Raw genomic sequence first — 19,515 nt, 5'->3', positions numbered from 1 at the left:
TTGACTGTGGTTATGGTATCACAGGTGTATTCATATGTTCAAACTAGTCAAATTGTGTACATTAAATGTATAGTTTTTGTTTGTTTGTTTTGGTATAGCAAGCATTCCTCAATTAAGATGTAACAACAAAAGAATGTACTCCTTCCCGCATTCTTGGCAGGAATACAACAAAAAAGAAAATTATTAGATAGTTAGATACAAATAAAATTCATTTTCAAACAACTTAAAGATAATTGTAGTAAACCAAAAAACATTTACAAAATATATTGAACAATTCTATAAATTCCAACCTAAACATTAGGTATAGGGCCTTGTCTTAGTCTTTTTGGGCTACATAGCAAAATACCATAGATTGATTGGCTTAGACACAATAAACATTTCTTTCTCGCAGTTCTACAGGTTGGGAAGTCCAAGATCAAGGCACTGGCAGGTTCGGCATCTGTGAAGGCTCCTTCCTACACATTCTTCTTTTTGCTATAACTTCACATGTCAGAAGGCGTGAAGGATCCTCCTAGGGCCTATTTTATAAGGGCACTAATCCCACTCATAAGAACTCTACTCTCATGATCTTGTCACCTTCCAAAAGTGCCACCTCTAAACACCATCACACTAATGATAAGGTTTCAACATATAAATTTGGGGGGGACACAACTTTCACTCTATAGTAGGCCTATCTTCTCTCGACATTTTCAATCAAGAGGTTGCCCTTTTGTGTTTTTGGATGGACAATATCAGTGGTGGAAAAAAACAACTGCACATAGTCTTCTATCTAGAAATGTATTATAATAAAGTTATTACCTGCTTCAAAGTGAAATGGATTTCCTTCTGCTGTAAATAGATTAGGTGTTACTTTGCTCAAAGTCAACAGAGGCAAACTGAATTCCCTTCTAAATCTCCTTTCTCCCAGATGATTTTAAACACCAGCTTATGTTCTTATCTCACTAGATAAACAGGAAAATAATTACTCCTTTACCTTAAATATAGTTTTTTGAATTTATGATGTGCTTGAAAGTCTTTGGAAAATACAAGCAAAAGACAATTATGAATTTTCTTGAGTCTCATTTCTCTCTGACTTAGCAACATACATAGCACCAGCCCAGAAGTCTCTAGTTGTTAGTGAGATTAACCAGTTTGGGCTTGTAACTAAGAACAGATTTATTTTTCTTTTCTTCGTTTTTCTTTTCAGGGTGAATAAACATAATGGTGCTGACATAGATGAGTGTATTAATCATGCTTTTTAATATTTGTATTTCTGAATCTTTGACATCTGGAGGCTTGCTGATCCCGGAGAGACTACTTCTCCCAGGGCTAGCTAGCCAATTCCTAGAGAGAGTAGTAACATACTAACCTAAAAGATCACTTTTCATATACTTGCACAACCAACCAATCCAGAGCCCATACTCCACCTACCTCCTTCAGCAGACTTTCAGTGTCCTTATACTCAGGGCCACTATTCACCTGCCCCTAATTAATTACCCAGTGTCACGTACCAGACAACTAGAGAGAGCAGATACACCTCAGACCACGCTGAAATTACACAAACTAGCCAATCTTAAGCCCGTCAACCCTGCCTTGTCCACTCCTTCCCATGGAAACCATAATAAAGGTTCCTGCCCATACTTTCCTCCAGCTCTCTGCCGTCTCCTTACTGACCTTGGTATTTCTCCATGTGGCCCCTATATGGTGTCACATTCCACCTCATCTTGGAAACTGTGAGGAAAAAGACTGTCTGGTCCATGGCAACCCTCTCCAGATCTATTGGCCACACCACACCTGACTAATAATAAAATCTGAATTTTAAAACAATGCGTACAAAACACTTGGACTACTAAGAAAACAGTTATATCTTCCCCTTTCTAGGCCTGGCGTGACTTTCTAGCCACATGTAATAGTAAAGTGAAAAATGTATTGAATAGTTTCATGCTTCTTACCAATCCATCAAACAGCTAGAACTCCTGCTACTAGTAGGGTTAGCTGATGTACGCATCAACAATACAGGTTGCACCCGGCTAGAAGTGGCATGATGAAAATATGACCTCAAAAGAACACAATAAACAACAATTTTCAGGGTCTTTCCTTAAGAATTAAAGATTCTTTCGCTTTCACTCATACGGAAAAACGGTTGAGGCACACAGGACAAGTGAGTACTTGTTTATATATAAGGATGCTTTAATTCAACATTGTTACTATAAAAATAATAGGACAGGCATCCAATCTGCCACAATTATTTGACATTAAAGTAAACCTATTATGTTTCAATTTCACTTTTCTATTCTAAAAATTACCCTCTTTCACTATCCAAGTCCACAACCTTTCTATTTTTAAAGCTGTATTTGAGCCAAGCATATTTAGGTGCAGATTTTTAACAGAATGCAGAAGCAAAAATGATTTTCTCACCCCTCAATATGCTCTCACACAGACCAGCATGACAAAATAGATAATAGAACTTAATATAATAGACATCATGGGTTAAACTATTCTATTTATTATCTTTTCAATAGGTTTAAGTTTAAGATTTGATTGACAATGGGCAGTTGCTGGCATTAATGGATATAAAAAAGCACCTATGAATTATTGTAGGTACTTTTATAGCCACTGTTTCTTTTTATCATTATTAACTACACTCTGCATGGCCATCTGTTTCTACAGTTAGTTAAATAAAGAAAACTGCATGTGGTTGAGTAGATCAATATTATTGACTTATTAAATATGATTGATGTGTCCATAATGAGTTCATAAATGTTTTAAGACTAATGTATTATGAAAATAATTTTCCATCAGTATTTTGACTAAAGAGCACAATAATCTCAACCAACCACTTATTGATAGTGATCTAAAAAATGCACCTCACTTTGACTGTCTTAGTCTTAATGATTAATCCATTTTTTTAACTGTTCTAATTCACCATCCTCAATTTCTCTTGTTCTAATAATCCCTTTTCTATAAGGAGGTCACACTGTCTTCATGTTCCTTTGAACTGCTGCAAGAGCTTCCTTACTAGTCACTCTCCCTGTATTCTCATCCCCTAAAAATCATCCTTCAGAGTGCTGCCAGAGAAACAGGGCTACCACATAGTGAGGAGCAAATTTTCCACTACTAGAAATTTTTCAGGGATTCCTATTAATTAAAGGACATTGTAGCCACTTCCTAACATGGCACAAAGGGCCCTTGAAAATCCAGTGTTTGCACACATTTTATATAATATGGTTCAATTCTAGACTGTTGCAAAAATGCCAAAATTGCATGCTCACTTACGTCTTTTGCACATATTATGTTTTCTTCTTCAAATGCTTTTTAATTAATTGATTATTAACTCATAAACATTCCCATGACATATTTCATGACTTCTTCGGCACATGTAAGCATTCCGGATAGTTCCATTGCTCCCTGAGCATACTAAATTGTAGGTATTACGGTCATTTTTTCTTATAGTTGCATGCATGTTTGAGTCTCTAGTAGGTTACAATCTGTTTGAGTATAGGGAATATAAATTTTCATATATATTTGTGTCAGATACAGCTCTATGCATATAATGTGTTCTTAATTCACACAGCCATCCATTTCAAATAGTTGAATGAACGAATGGATATGGAGCCCCTGAGAATCATAGTAGATGGACAATGTTGGATAAAATTTTCTCTTTTTAAGTCAGATAAACTACTATCTAGATAAATGTTAAGATACCACATTCCCTTAATTTATGAGTTCCTTAAAGGCAGAAACAATGTGTTAGCAGTCAAGTCCCTCAAAGCACCACCAGAAAATACTCCCAATTGTTTAAGTAAAACTGTGTTGATCAGATTTAATGCAGTAAGGAAGAACACCATGTTGACTGAATCTTGTAGTCTCTCAGAAGGGAGGTCATGGAAGGATATTTATAGTGTTTTAGGTCCTGAGCTGGCTGGTTGATTTAGGTTTGTCTTACAAGGTGTGGAACTAATTAGAATTGGGCAAACTTTATGGCCCAATTGGTAGCACAAAGAAATGAGGATCTGGAAGCCCTTCTTGACAAGGAAGCCTTTGTAAGTCATGTTTTCAGTTGTTTTACAGTCTTACCCTCCAGAAACAAGTATTGTAGAGAAAACACTAAGCTATTTTTACTTAGTCACGGTGTTACTTCACATACATATAGGAATGTATGCTCAGCCCTAACATTGTTTAAACTGAGGATAAAAATGACATTGATTTGATTCTCATCTTCCTCATATGAGTTGTATCCCTAATATCTATCACAGTAACTGGTACATGGAAAGATTTAAATATTTTACAATCTTTAACTTGTTCTAACTTGAAGAGTGTAAGGCATGGGAATTTTCCCCAAATCACAAATTTCTTTTTATGAAGGCAGAGTTGGCATAAAGCAAATGTTCTAAGTAAAAGGCCATTGTCTATAAAACCCATCAATTTACCTGTTTAGTTCCCCTTCATGCCTATTACATTTTCCGCTATCATCTTTCCCATTTATCTTTCTCCCAACTATGCACTGCACCTGCCATCTCACCTGTCATTTCCGTGAGTATTCTACTTTATAATGAGGTCAGTCTCCACTTTAGTTTTAAATTTTCAATAAGATTTAAAATGATATGCTTTCATTGTAAAAAAAATTCCAGAAATTTAGAAAAAGTATAATATGAAGTTGTCAGAAATATGCTTTTCACTGTTTACCTAAAATGTACATCTTCCTAAATTTTGTTTTATACACATACACATACACATACCGTATGAAATATCCTCATGTCAGCCATCATAAGAAATCTTAAAGATTTTGCAATGTTCATCTTGATTACTTAACCATCATATTGTGCATTGCATTTTGAAATATGAAAACAGAATCCAATTAAATCCAACAAAGAAATACTGTGGATTATCCATGTGAAGGACAATTTCTTATATCTCAGGAAGTTAACATATATAAAATATTCCTTTCTTTCAAAAGTTAATGAAACATGCAAGACAGTACCATCTAGCAGAAAAGACATCTACTTATTTAATTAAAAGAAATGTGAAAGAGAATGAAACACATACTAAATTGATGTAAGATACATATTGTTAGAACTTAGAGGAGGCTCTTCTGAAGGAGGTCTACTTCAGATTACAATTTTGACACCCTTTATAATTTAAACCTCACTTTTCCTTTATCTTTTCTTATCCATTGTCTTGCATATACACACGAATACATAGAAAATATTTTTTGGGGGGAAGGTACTTTAAAACTCTTACATGCTACTTTTTGCCTTTGCATAACATTAACTTTTAAAAATATACTTGGAGATGTCTATAGATAGAATGCAAAGACAGGACTGAATTGTCTTCTCATGCTGTACATGTTATTTCTATTCGGAATGTCAAATTTTCTCTTGTTTAGTGACAGTACATAAGAATGGCTAATTTTTATAACCAGTGAGAGTTTAACTTTTACCTCAAATATTTATTATTTTAATACCTTATAAAAATCATTTAATTTTTTCATGTGTTACTTTTATTTTCTATAAAAAGGGAGTGTTACTATTCTCATGGAGTTACTATAAGAACTAAAGAAATAGTATTCTGCATGTAGAAAATGCTTAATGAATGTGATCAATATCATGGTTATAACTGAAGATTGTCATTTGGTAACCAGAAAGCCACTGGTGACTTTTAGAGAGAAATTCAGTGGGGTAATATTGACAAGAGTTAGGTTGTTAGAGTCTATGGAAGACCTTGTGAGAACATGGAGATAATGATTGTGAACCAATGTTTCAGGAAAATTGGTATTTAGTAGAAATATATAAGACTGAATAAGTGGAAAGCCAGAGAGAGAAAAAAATGGTTAAAAATGGTTATATGCATATTTTAATGGTCAATTAAAAATGATTACTAAATTTTTGACACATTGTCCCATGAGGAGATGCAATCTGTCCCTCCCCTTCAATCTAGGTTGTGAATGCTGCAACCAATAGAAGACAGTGGAAGCGACAGTCTGTGACACTTAAGGCTAGGTAATAAAAAGTCATGCAATCTCTTCCTGGGTCTCTTGGACTGTCATTCTCTAGACATCTGTTCTTCGATCCCAGCCACCATATTATGAGAAGCCCAAGTCCATGTGGTGATGACAACTATAGATATCCCAGTCAAAATTACAGCTGAGACCAGGGTTTGGGTTATGCCAGGCACCAGTCATGGGAAGAGAAAACCTCCCAAATGATTTTAGCCTCCAGAGTTTTAGGTTACCCTCGGGTATCAGGAATTCTTTGCTAAGGTCCCAGACTCAAGCAGAGACAAGTCATGGCTGTTGCCTGTTTGCATTCCTGACTCATTGGGGTGGCACTATTTAATAAAGGGCAATAGATAACTAGAAGAAAATCCTTATTAAACCTTGAAGAATATTTGAACTTGTTTATAAGTCAAGAAGAAAAAAAAGTACAAGGAAAAATAGTAATAGACAAGGAAAGAAAGATAGCAAAGTTCTAGAGTCTATCCAAATGGTAGGGAAAACTAGAAAGGAAAAAAATTTGGCAGTCATACCTCTTGGGCTCTATAGATGGCTGTCAAAGGAAATCAGGACAAATTGTGAATGGCAAGAGTAAAAAAATATATATATACAACAGCAAGCATTCATTGACTGCATAGTATGTTCCACCTACAAATCACAACACACACACACACACACACACACACGTATTTCAATTTTTGTCAACCATCTTAGTATTCTTTATTATTATATTCTAACACTTCCTTGACAATCCTTTGCACATTTGGAAAATCTTTTCCAAAAAAAGCTTTTCTAATATCTTACAATTGCTATTCAACACATTGTTGCATTTGGTTTTATTTTTTAATTACAGTTAATGATGCATGATTCATCATCCACTCATAGCTCCTTCCTCATAGACAGAATTAAATCCGACTGCTGGTGGTTTACAAAGAATATTTGAAAAATGTGGCAAAATCTTGCAGTCAACCATCTGTTTGAAGAACTGTTTCTTCTCATAGAAAACATAAAGCTTATCAACAATTGAGACTCTTGATTTCTTACCGTGGGAGATGTGTCCAGCAGTATGCATCCATGCACTCTTCTAAGGCAATCTCAAAGTCTGCGAATAAAGCATGGTTGACAGAATACATTAAATTATCTTCTAAATATCAAATTAAACTCATTTTCTACTTTCTGTTATATGTGTTTCAATAAAACCATGACTGTGGACATGTTTGTCTATCTAATAATACAAATGAACAATTAAATCCTCTAAGTATTTGTTTCCATGTTGTCTTCTTACAATGGATGGTAACTTCACCATTGCAATGAATACCTCTAGGTACTAGGACAAACACAACGTTTTCTCTAAAAAGTAAGTTTGCCCAATATGTCTATATTTTTCTCATTTCTGACATCCTCACTATACAGAGAGACCACTGTTTTCTTTTACTTGAATTTTTAAGTATAAAAGTTATTTGAGGATCTTTCCTTAGACTTCTCTCTTTAAAATTGTTCTTCAGAAAATCTCTGTTCTTTCTCACCATTTTGATCATTGTTATATTTCTACTAAGGCTGAAAAGGTTAATATAGTGCTCCCAAACTTATATCCAGCAGTCTGTATACCAGTGTGGCTTAGAGTCATGTTTTGTTTATTCTCCACAGTTACTTAATTTTATTGAGTTAGTTTCCTTATCAATAATTTAAAAAGGAAAACAACCTAAATTTCTGACTTGTCTTAGAAATGCAGGGTCTGCAGTGGCAAGGGCACCAATATGTTGAAGCTGAGTGGCAGCTACGTCCTTTAGAAAGGCATATTTTTTTCCAATCTGCTGCATTCTTCATGACTTTGCTTTGAGCATAGTGTGTTACAGCAGTAGTGTCTGTAAACATTTGAATTTCCAAGCCCTCTTTTAATTCACATCTTGAGAGACGGAGATATAAGCCTGCATTTCCAGCTAGCGAACTTCATTCCAAATATCTTGCATTGATCCTGATACATAAAACTTTCCTAGGTTGGTCAGGCAAAAAAAAAGAAAAAAAATCCTCTTAGATAACAAGGCTGGAAGTTATGTACATTTTTCTTTTCATTTCTTTTTCCTGTCTCATTGGCACTGATTTATAGTGAGGTCCAGTCTTCCAGATTCAGTTACTATAATATATTCCCTCTGCTAGCCCCTCCTTACCTCTTACATAGGAACATTAGATACTCTAAGTGATCTTCCTACACACATTAATCCTATGTATACCTATTTCATTAATCTTTGTAGTGTATGACTTTAATCATACCTTGCTCAGAAAACTTGCAGCAATTTTCATTTGCCCACAAATTAAAAAGAAATTTCTCAACTTAGCATTCTAGGCCATTCAAAATAGGAACCAATGTATTCTGCTTAGATCATAGCATTTTATAACAGGCATGACCTTAATGACTATCTAGTTTATTCCCTCTATGTGCCCCTGACAATACTAGATTTCGAAGTGCTAAGTGACTCATGCATAATTCAGCAGATATTTGGCTGAGCAAAGATCAAAACTTAGCTCTCCAGAATAAGTTGCCAGGACTATTCCACACTCATCAACCAAAGTACTTGTTCTAGCCAAAAGACTGGTTCCTGGCCTCTATGCTATTCATACTACCGTTGTTTGAACTAGTGCTGATAACACTATCTCAAAGGTCACTTCCTCCTTAAAGGTTTTGCTCATCTCTTCCACTTGCTCATAGAGTGAAATATCTCCATATGTTTTAAGTATGTTATAAATTGTGATTATTTTAGGACATTCACCAAATTTTCTGTCACATTTCAGCAGCCTACTTACACCTGATCTGTTTCAAGCACGCTGAAGGAAGGGACCAAATTCTGTAGCAACTGGCATAGTGCCCTTTTTTTTTAATTAAAGTTTATTGGGGTGACAATTGTTATTGAAGTTACATAGGTTTCAGGTGTACAGTGTCTTGATTCTAACAATCTGAATTGCCATTGAATACGCAGCTGAGCCTCCCTTCTTCCTCTCAACTTTACCCTCCCCTAAGGTTGCCTGTTTTGATCCACTAATTATTAATAGGCTTTTCTCCCTTGCCCCAGCATGTTTCTCTTCCAAATGATTCCCAAATATTTCTTTCTTTCACATTTGCAAATACTAGGGGCTATATTTTTGTTTTTGTTTTTCTTTAGCACATAACTGATTTCAGTACAACTTTCCTCCCTTTGGCCTTTAAAAAAAAAAGTAGATCAGACCGATTTGTGTTTTCAGTACCATTAGTGATTTGCAGATATTTATAAAATATTATCACACATCTGAGGGGCTACGACAGATATAAAGTGAGATCAAGAAATGTTCAGCCACATAGCCCTGAATCTCTGAAAGTCTACCAGGGTTGTGTTTATAGAATATCTCTGCTATTCCTCTGACACCTGCTATTACAACCTAAGAAATAAGCAATTTAATAGTTACTTAGCTTAATATCTATTACTAAGTCATTTTAATTTTATCAAACGCTTCATTCCAGTAATAGCTTCATGCTGTGTTGTGAAATTTAATCAAATATTAATTTGAATTCAGGTTGTAACGTCTACTTATCTCCTCATAATTAAACTCTCACTTCAAAAAGAATTGAAAAATATGTGAATGTACTTATGTCTAGAATTGTCTGTCTGCTACTTCTTTGTTTTGCTGAAAAATAAAATAATTAATGCTAAATACAATAATGGTCTGTCATATTTTTAGATATTCAGTTGAAGGTATTTTATATTTTCATTTGAGATAACTGAGATTGATACAATTACTTTTCTTTTAACTTTAACCTATGCTATATTCTTAATATATGTACTTATAAAGCCTATTTGACCACTATACTTAAAATTAAAATTGTCACAGCTACCGATTTACCTAACATTTAAAAATACTTAACTGTGGACATATTTTATATTTTTAAGACATTTAATAATAATAAAATATTTAAATAATTGTCTATTTTCTTCATAGTTTCTGTATCATTTTTGCATTGGCTGCCAATGTGAGGCCTTCTAAAATATACTCTTCTTATATTTGAGGACCCTGATTTCACTCCCTGTCAGCTATCTTATGAGCACATTGAAGACAGAACTAAGTTCTACTAACAATGAGCACAATGTCTTAGAGATAACAGGGGCTCAAGGAACATGTTTGAATTGTTATTGAACCCTAAACCCTGCCATTCTTTTATTTCAATTTGATCATCCTCTGCAGTTTTCTATTACGACCTTCTACTTTGCATAACAAGAATAAATGTACAATTTTTAATTCTTAGGAATACCTTAATTGCTATGTGTAAGCTAAAGTGATCAAAATCTATTAGATCATGGACCTTCACTATTCTACATGACCTTAAATCAACAGACGCCTATAATATGCTTGCATGTTAGCAGTAACTCTAGGCTTAAGGGATCCAAAAATGAGTAAAACATGGTCCTTATCTTGAAGAGCTCATGATATACTGGGCAAAACAAACTGATACTGGTTATAAGAGTGATAATGTATAGCATGCCATAGCAGCACCGTGGGGGGGTGGGAGGTTGACTACATAGGCTTAAGGAGATAAGAGATTATCACACTGAGAAGATGACATTGAAGGTAAGTTCAGGAAGTTTGAGTAGCCATTCACTTGTAGGGCTAAAAAAAGGCAGAGGAAACATTTTAGGCAGAGAGAATATTAGGAAAAAAAGAGCTATAGGAGAGCAAAATAATGAGTCATTTGGCATGACCACAATAGAAGATGGAGTGGAATTGAGGGTTGGAGGAATGACACGCGATAAGAACAGTCCTTTGAAACAAAACTTTTAAATATCGTATAGGCAATGAAGATCTAGGGAGCAATTTGAACATAGATAATCATAAGATACAATTTTTGTCCTCCATAGTCATCATAGTACTACTTACATTGGAGAGGAAGACATGATATGTTAGTTACTTAGTTAGTAACATGTCATGTTAGTTAGTTAGTTAGTTAGTTAGTTAGTTAGTTAGTTAGTTTAACTAACATGTTATGCTAGTTAAAAGAATGCTATAATAGTCTATATGGAAGATAAGAATTTGATCCAAAGAAGATTTGTAATGTTTAATTTATTTGTTTTAGATTAAGAATAACAATAAGAAAAATGACATACATAAAAACATTCAAAAATCAATCAAATTATTTTTACATCCAGAGATTTCTCTGATTAGCTATGTATAAAAACTTATTTCCATATAATCATTAATATTCTCAATAGGTAGTATACATCCAATAACCATATGCCAGTGAGTGAAACATAGTCTGAGTGACAAGTAAATGAGCTAAGTGTTGCTATAGGGAATACATTTACCCCTCCCTCCATAGGGAGCTATTTGTTTCTATTCTTTCCAATTATATTAATAGGCACACTTAAGGGCAGTCCATGTAATCTTGCTGTCTGCCAAATTGTCAGGATGTAATGTCCCACATCTCCCTTTCTCTTTGCAATTATATTAAAAATTAGTAGTGTGATATCTTAATTCTACAAGTTTTATTCTCTGAAATGATCCACTGTTCATGTGCTTCTGTCTAAAGTGACTAAGCTAGAGAAATTCGAGCCCACTTTTGGTCTGAGCCACCATGTTGTCCACAAAATGTAGGCACCCCAAATAGCTGATTTTCTCAGTGTCTATACAGTACTTCCTGTTTAACACCATCATCTATCCAGAGAGCAAATAAAACAAGTAATGATTTTACTTACAGACAATATGACATCAAATAACACATGTAAGAATGTTTCACATTTTAACTAGGTGCATGTGGAATTTTAATAGATTTGAAAATCAATGTTAGAGTCTCAATGTTCATTGTGTCATTGAAAGAGAATATACCAAGTTTTTGATTTTCATTATTTAGGTAGCCAATCAACAATAATATTTCCTGCAAAGACAGTGCTGATAGGCATATTTTCTTCCTTAAAGTTGCTTAGAATGTAGTCAATAAACAGTTAAATATGTATCTAAACATTAATTACTAATTATAAATTTAAGATTTTTAAATAATAACTAATTTGATATTAAGAATAATATATATATACACAAAGGGTGCCAAAAAATGTATACACATTTTAAGAAAGGAAAAAACTGTCTTAAAATTTTCATACTAAATATATATTGATAACAAAAGATGAATATTAAGTTATGTGTATACATTTTTTGGCACCCCCAGTACACACACACACACACACACACACACACACACACTTATTCCCAGCACTCAGGATACAACTCTGTCTTTATGCAACATGGTAAAATTCTGAACGATTATCCAAGACTTCAAGGCTGCTTATGGGTCTGGCTAAGACCTATATTAAGATCTCATTACCGCCAACTCCTCCCTCTATCCAGTACTGCTTCCTTTCTTTCCCTTATACAAATGTGAATCCTAATAACTTATATTTGACAGATTATCTTGATTAAGATGCAGATGATTCACTTTCAGTTCATGAAAATAATAACATTGCGGGTAAACTGAGTCTAGCATGATAGACAAACTACCATAGAGTGGTAGCTTCAGTTTTTTATCTATTATTTTAAACAACTGAAATCAATTGTAGTCTTAACCATACATATCAAATATGATGGCATGAAGATATAGAGTAGATACTTTATTCATTCATTAAAAAGTTATTCAATATCTATCAAGTTCCAGTATGTCTACTTGGTGCTAAGATTAAAAGATTAAATAACAAATAGCCTCTTTGTTGAAAGAAACAAACAAAAAAAATGTACGATCCAGAAGAGACAGCTGCTTCACAAGAAACTTCAGTGAGCTGAGTATCATATAATTTAGAGCGGTATCATCTCCAGATCAGCAGTGTCTGCGTCACCTGGTTACTTGTTGCCAGTGCAAATTCTCAGGCCCACCCCAGGACAATTGAACCAGGAACTCGAGAGTGGAGCTCAGCAATCTGTATTTGACCAAGAGGTCAAGTGATTCTGAAGCTCACTAATGTTTGGGAACAAATCTTTTTAAAGAGTAACAACAAAGGAAGTTTTGAAAGTAGTAACTTAGTTTCAATTTTTTCTTTATCTGGGCAAAAAACAAATTTGGACTACATCCACCCTATAGCACAGCTGTATATACAGTTTCTTTGCTTAAAGAAAACTGGACAGAAAAAAAAAAATCACTTAATACAAATACCATTCTTTAAAAAGATTTTACAAAAATTCTAATAAATAATAAATACCAAAAAAAAGTCAAAGTAAAACAACAACAAAATCCTCCTTCCTTTGCTGGTATCATCCTAACCCAGTTTTTTTATCATAAGGTTCTCTCCACATTTGTAATACAAGTAGGTATAAAAATACCTCACATGTTACTCTATGCTTCTTACCCTAGGAGCAATCTTTCTAAAACTCTTATCACTATTGAGCTACCTGGCATAATTACATTGACTTTTTACAATGTTAAAGTTCAATAAACATCAATAAACTATCCTGTGCATGCAAAACATGAGTTAGTTATCGTGAGGAGGTATGCCAGGGAAGTCTTTGATCATCAACAAAGGCAACATAGGGCCAAATATGTTAAGGTGTGAAAGGACTAAATAACATGATAGAGCATCACCTATCCCTTTTGCCTTCAGCTTTTGACTGCCCCCCTACACACTTTCATTTCCTTTGTGCTATCTCTCTTCCCTGCCTCAAGAACTTTGACTAGTTTATAAACCACAAGGCCTGCAAAAATAATCCAAGGAAAGTACTGCACTGATGGTTATTGTAACCCCAAGCAAAAGGCATGACCTCCAAACCATGAGTTCCGTTTAAAGTCAAATATTGCTTCGACTTTAAAGTGCAGCTACTCAACTGCAGCTACACAAGTGCAGCTACTCAACTGCCCCTTATCCTGTGAACACTCTGACTCTATTTCAGTTAGGAAGTTACTTCATCTTCAGAGGCTCTGCTTCACATCAGCTGAATAAATCCTTTAACCTCTATTTAAGTTTCTTAAATTTCTTTTGAAAACTCAAGGTCAGAGTGTTCAGGACATAGGCACTAAAATTTTCATTGGGGCGTGAGGACAAAAGATAAAGCATAAGACTTCAGCACTAAATTATTTTATGCAATAACATAATTTAATGTGTATTCTTAGAAAAATTCCTTAACTTGGCTTAGGATCAAAATAAATTGTAAAGGCATAACTCTAATATACCTATAGAAGTACGAGGTCTGATAATTAAGTTCGCGAACTCATCCTAGAAAAAGTTCTACGTACCTCATTGCTGAATATCACTATGGTCACCTTGGAAGTACTCCCCTTGGGAAGCTATGCTTTGTCATCAGAGCCTAGTTCACCCTTCAAAACAATTTTGGAACTCTTTTTCTGGAAAGACCATCAGAGCTGTCATCATATTACCCTTGATGTCCTGAATGTCATCAAGATATCTTCCTTTCAAAATTTCCTTTATTTGCGGGTAAAGAAAGAAGTCATTGGTGGCCAAATCAGGTGAGCAGGGAGGGGTTCCAATACAGTTATTTGTTTACTGGCTAACCTCCCTCAGAAACAGTGCTGTATGAGCTGGTGCATTGTTGTGATGCAAGAGCCATGAATTGACGAAAAGTTCAGATTGTCTAACTTATTCATGCAGCCTTTTCAGCACTTCCAAATAGTAAACTTGGTTAACTGTTTGTCCACTTGGTACAAATTCATAATGAATAATCCCTCTGATATCAATAAAGGTTAGCAACATTGTTGCAACAAATTTGGGAACTTAATTATCAGACATTGTATTTGTGGAATTCTGATCCCTAGTTAGAGCAGGAATTCTCTAGTGTTTTATACATGACTTTACAGTAGATATGATGGTAATTGATTCCTCAAAGACATGATGTGGCCTGCTGATAAAACACAGCTCCAACACTTCAAGAAAATGCTTCAATGTTATGGAATAAAGGTTTATCTTTACTGTAGAAAAATGATGTAGCTACTGAGATGATAAATCAGGAAAAGGTTTTTAATGCTTTTAAGTCCAATACTATGGAATATCCTTTTCCAGTAGGCAATGTAATAATTAACTGTGGTTTCCATTTTTGGAACCAAAATACGACAGAGAGTAGATATTTCAGAAAGATTTAGTAAGTTAACTTTAGCATTAAAGTAGGTACATTAGAGATTGTAGAGATATTCATTTTGGTTACAATTATCTTAGAAACAATGTTGGAATATCCAATTTAATATTTCTGTGTGTGTATGTGTGTTCATACATTTGTGCTATGCACTAAACTTACTGTTTATCTTTGGCTCAGTTTAAAGACAGGTTTGAGTCTGTGAATAGGCCATCAAAACAGAATAAATAGTGACACCCCAATATAATTCTAAGGGAAGAGCCAGTAACATGCTGTTTGTAACTATAAATGTGCTGTTTGTACATTTTTTTTCCAGAAAAAGATACATGGAAAGGAGGAAGCAAGGGAAGGAGAAGGAAAGAAGAAAGAAATGAAAGGAAAAAGAAATGAAACTTTCCTGGAGAGAGCATTTCAATAAAGGTCTCTTGACCCATCTATGTATTTTGGATGGGCTATATCTTTCATGACTTTTAAAATCCTAATGGTAATGGGACACTGCAAGAACTATAAACTGTAGGCTACCAGAGTTTTATAGATCTGTGATTTATTGTATTTGGCCATTTTTTGATGTCCACACTGAGTTTTAAAATCAGTGAGATTAAATACGTACTCTGCTTCCCACAACACAAAGAACTTAGCAAATGCGGACACATGTAGCACAATTAAGATTCAGCACTTAAGAAGGGTCCATAACCAGTGGCTGTCAGGCATACATTGATTTTAAATTGATTTGAAATTTCTAAAATCCTAAATATCAATGTATTTTTAGAGAATTACACAAGTGAGAAAAAGACCCTCCCAGGACTAACCTGGGCCAAATTGAAAATATTAACTCAGTACAAATGAAGTCTGTGTTCAAACTCAAGCCATGCTAATTTAGAAAATAGGGTTAAAGGAAAATTTGTAAAAGATCGGACATTTATAAATGTTTCCTTGAAAACTGTTGCAAACTTGTTTATCATATGAGTGAAATGATTGCAAGAGTATTTTCAAATTGCCTTAAAATTAATAATTAAAAAAAAACAACCAGGAACAACTCATGCAAAATGAATGAGATGAGACTGTTCTAGCTTGACTCAGAGTTATGCTCTCAGTGTGAAGTACTGCAAAGGACAGCTAAATATATTCAGGTTAGAGAAAAAAATCAGCAGCTAGTATTATTTCTTTGGGGAGTGGGGGAGGTGATAGAGATAGAATGGCCATCTGGGAGCCCAGTCTCTATAAAGGGACATTTATCATTGGAACAGAAGGATTTCAGCTCTGCAATCTGGTTACTATGTTTGTAGAAAAAGCACCACTTAAAAATGTAGACAGCTTTTCTATTTCATGGATATTTTTTTACATAAGAAAAATAACTGGTTAATATGTTATTCTAAAAATTTGTCCTTTGTGTCTTATTTTCACCTATAGGATGGAATTGTTTGGTTAGATGTCAATAGATTACTCTTGGAAGAGAGAAGATGTCAGGGGAGTAAAACATATTACCACAGTACTATTCCTTTTCTTGTCCATATTGCACACACTAAATTACACCTACCTCTTTTTCTCACAGTACCCCACATTGGTTACTTTCCTCTTCTTCCCTTCCCTCCACCATATGGTAATAATATTGCTTGTGAATGCTTTCAATATGTTCCTGCTCATCATCTGAAGTGAAGGATGGTTTGTCTTGCTTCCATTTTACTCAGGAAATATTGGGAATGAAGGTTAACCTAAACAACTAATTTTCACATAAGGAAATGAGGCATGGAAAAATTAAATAAGAAAACATCATGTAGAAAGGCTTCAGTAGATTAAACTGTTAGGGTTTTAATCTAATGGAAAATTAGGCTTAAAAGTCTGTTTTGTTCTACAAATCCATAGTAATCAAGGCAGTGTTGTATTGGTGTAAGTATAGACACGGAGATCAATGGAACAGAGACCAGAAACAGACACACATAAATATTCTCAACTAATTTTTTTAAACGTCATAGAAAATTCAATAAAGAAAGGAATTGATTTTTAAACAATGGAGCTAAAACAATGGGATGTTCATGTGCAGAAAAATCAAACAAATCTCGGCTGCTTAGGTCAGCTTCCTTATCCCCTTCACATAAAAGTTTTGGCGTATGAGGTTCCCAATAACATATCAACCAATTGATACAGATCTGGGACTCCTTGATTATGTATTTCTAGATCTATTCTACATTGATCTGTAAATTTCTTTCTGTCTTACGTAGCTTTAGAGGTCTTGAACAATGATTCTTGGGTCAGACAGAGACCAGGGCCTAAAGTCAATCTTAATATGCCTGCTCTGTTCTGCGTTGACATTAACTGTAAGAGATAATTTGTCCTGTGAGTTTATGATCAGCCACACTAAAGGGAAGGAGAGTGTGGGCAGAGTGTACAGAGGAACATATAATGGGGGACGAACAAGAGTTGTGCTAAGGTCATTAGCTTCAAGTAACACTGCACAAGAATATAAAGGAATCAAAGAGAAAAAGTAAGTTTGAAAGCGTCATAGACTTCACTTGTTTTATTCAAGGGAAATTATAAAGATGCAATATTGTGTCCGCCAATAAAGATTTGATGCTGTAAAACAATTTAAAAGTTTATTCAGGGTCTTAAAGGAATTGAATCTGAGAGATGCAGATTCAGGTAGCAACTCAAACTGTGTTCTGGGTTCTGAAGAGAACAAAGAAAGGTAGGGTTTATTAAGGCATAGCCCCCCCCAAAACTAATTATTTCATGCAAATGAAAGATTGCTGGCTAGGTTAACAAGGATTGGTTAATTCCACATGCAAAGGAGGAGGGTGAGAACTACAAGAAGTAGGTAAAGTCCATATGTGTCCGTATAGCAGTTGTTGTTCCAGAATGTTTATGGCTTGGCCTTGAGCTGAGTTCAGCAGCAGGTTAGCAACTTAATAGCAGCTCTGAGAACTGAGGCATAAGATGTGCATAGGCCACGTTTTCCTAATAGCATCCTGATTCTATTTTAAGCGACTCTCTTAACAACGTTTGTTCCATTTTATTACTTTCCATTATTAGTTGTTATCTAAAATTATTTTTGAAGCTTCCTCATTAAAAAAAAAAAAAAAGGAGATTCACTAGATGTTTGCAATTTTGCTCCTGTTTTAAGACATCTTTCAAATGAACAATTTTATTTATGTTGAAAGTTGCCCAAAGTGGAACTCTTTTTTATCTTCAGAACTTTTAAATTATCTTCGGAAAAATTAGCTGTATCTTGGAAAAATAGAAATTAGAGTTAAAATGTGAATACACTTTTTTTTTATACAAAAAAATAAGCTAGAATCTAACCTGGAGTAAATACTGATTTAAAGTGAGAAAAAGTCATGAAAGGATGACAGTGGTTGATCAAAAGTACACATTGATTGTGCACTTCACGGCTCAGGCTCACTAACAGTTGGCTGTCTGCAATTGCAGAGCCAACAAATCCAGCGTACATAAAAAGACCAAAAAAAAAAAAAAAAAGAAAAGTGGAAAATTATCAAAAATTTTAAATAGAAAATCTAAGCCAAAGTCTGTCTTACAAGGACTGCCTAATGATGCAAGGGAGAACTTTACGTTGAATGAGTATTAGTATTAGTTCCTCAAGATGCGGCAGTCAGTAGATATTTACAGTAGCATTTTGGGGTCTGTGCTAGAATGGTGTAAGCCGAATCTCTCTAGGCATGGAGTTAACTCAGATGGAGAAAATCCGTGACATAACTGTTCAGTATTATAATGCACAGCATCAAGAGTCTTGAAGTGAGCCTTTAAAAGTAGATTGGTGTTTGAAGTGAGTTGTTTGATCTGGTAAACAACATATTACCCTAATAGGAAAGATTTTCCCCGGAAGCAAACTATTTGTCCAGATAAATTGGTTTACAGTAATTTCCTAAAACAAACTGTTAAGCCATGGCAACACAAGTGGCCTGAATTCTCAGTACTAATAGTGAACAAGGGGATCTCAATGCTCTTGCTTAAGGGGGGGGGGGGGGGGGGGGGAAGCCAAACAAAGGAAAACTATATACTTTGAAGCCCCAGTTCACACTCCAGTTTTTCTACTGTCTGGAGTATCCACCCATCAACAAATTCATTAATATTCTGAGGCCATACATATATACATATATTTTCATATATATAATGTATATTACAGCTTGCATTTTTCCCTCAATATTAATTTAACAATGCATGTAAAGACTCTAAACCAATACCTGGTATATAGAAGTTGTACATTAAAAGCAAGTTCCTTTCTCCTTAACATATCAATAAAGTTAATAGTAAAAAACAATGAAGTCAATAGTAAAAAAAATATTTCAAGTCCTTTCAATGTAGAGGATAACAAAATACATTATTTTTTATGTTCACAAGGCAAGCTTGTTTACATATACATTTGTGGTATGTGTTAAATTGTATTAACTGTTGTCATGTGAGAAAAAATATTAGTTGTAAAAACTTACAATGTTTGGAAAACACAT

This window comes from Rhinolophus sinicus, chromosome 17, assembly GCF_057876585.1.
Source record: "Rhinolophus sinicus isolate RSI-liver-muscle chromosome 17, RSI-T2T, whole genome shotgun sequence".
NCBI lineage: Eukaryota > Metazoa > Chordata > Mammalia > Chiroptera > Rhinolophidae > Rhinolophus > Rhinolophus sinicus.
This window is presented reverse-complemented; position numbering follows the sequence as displayed.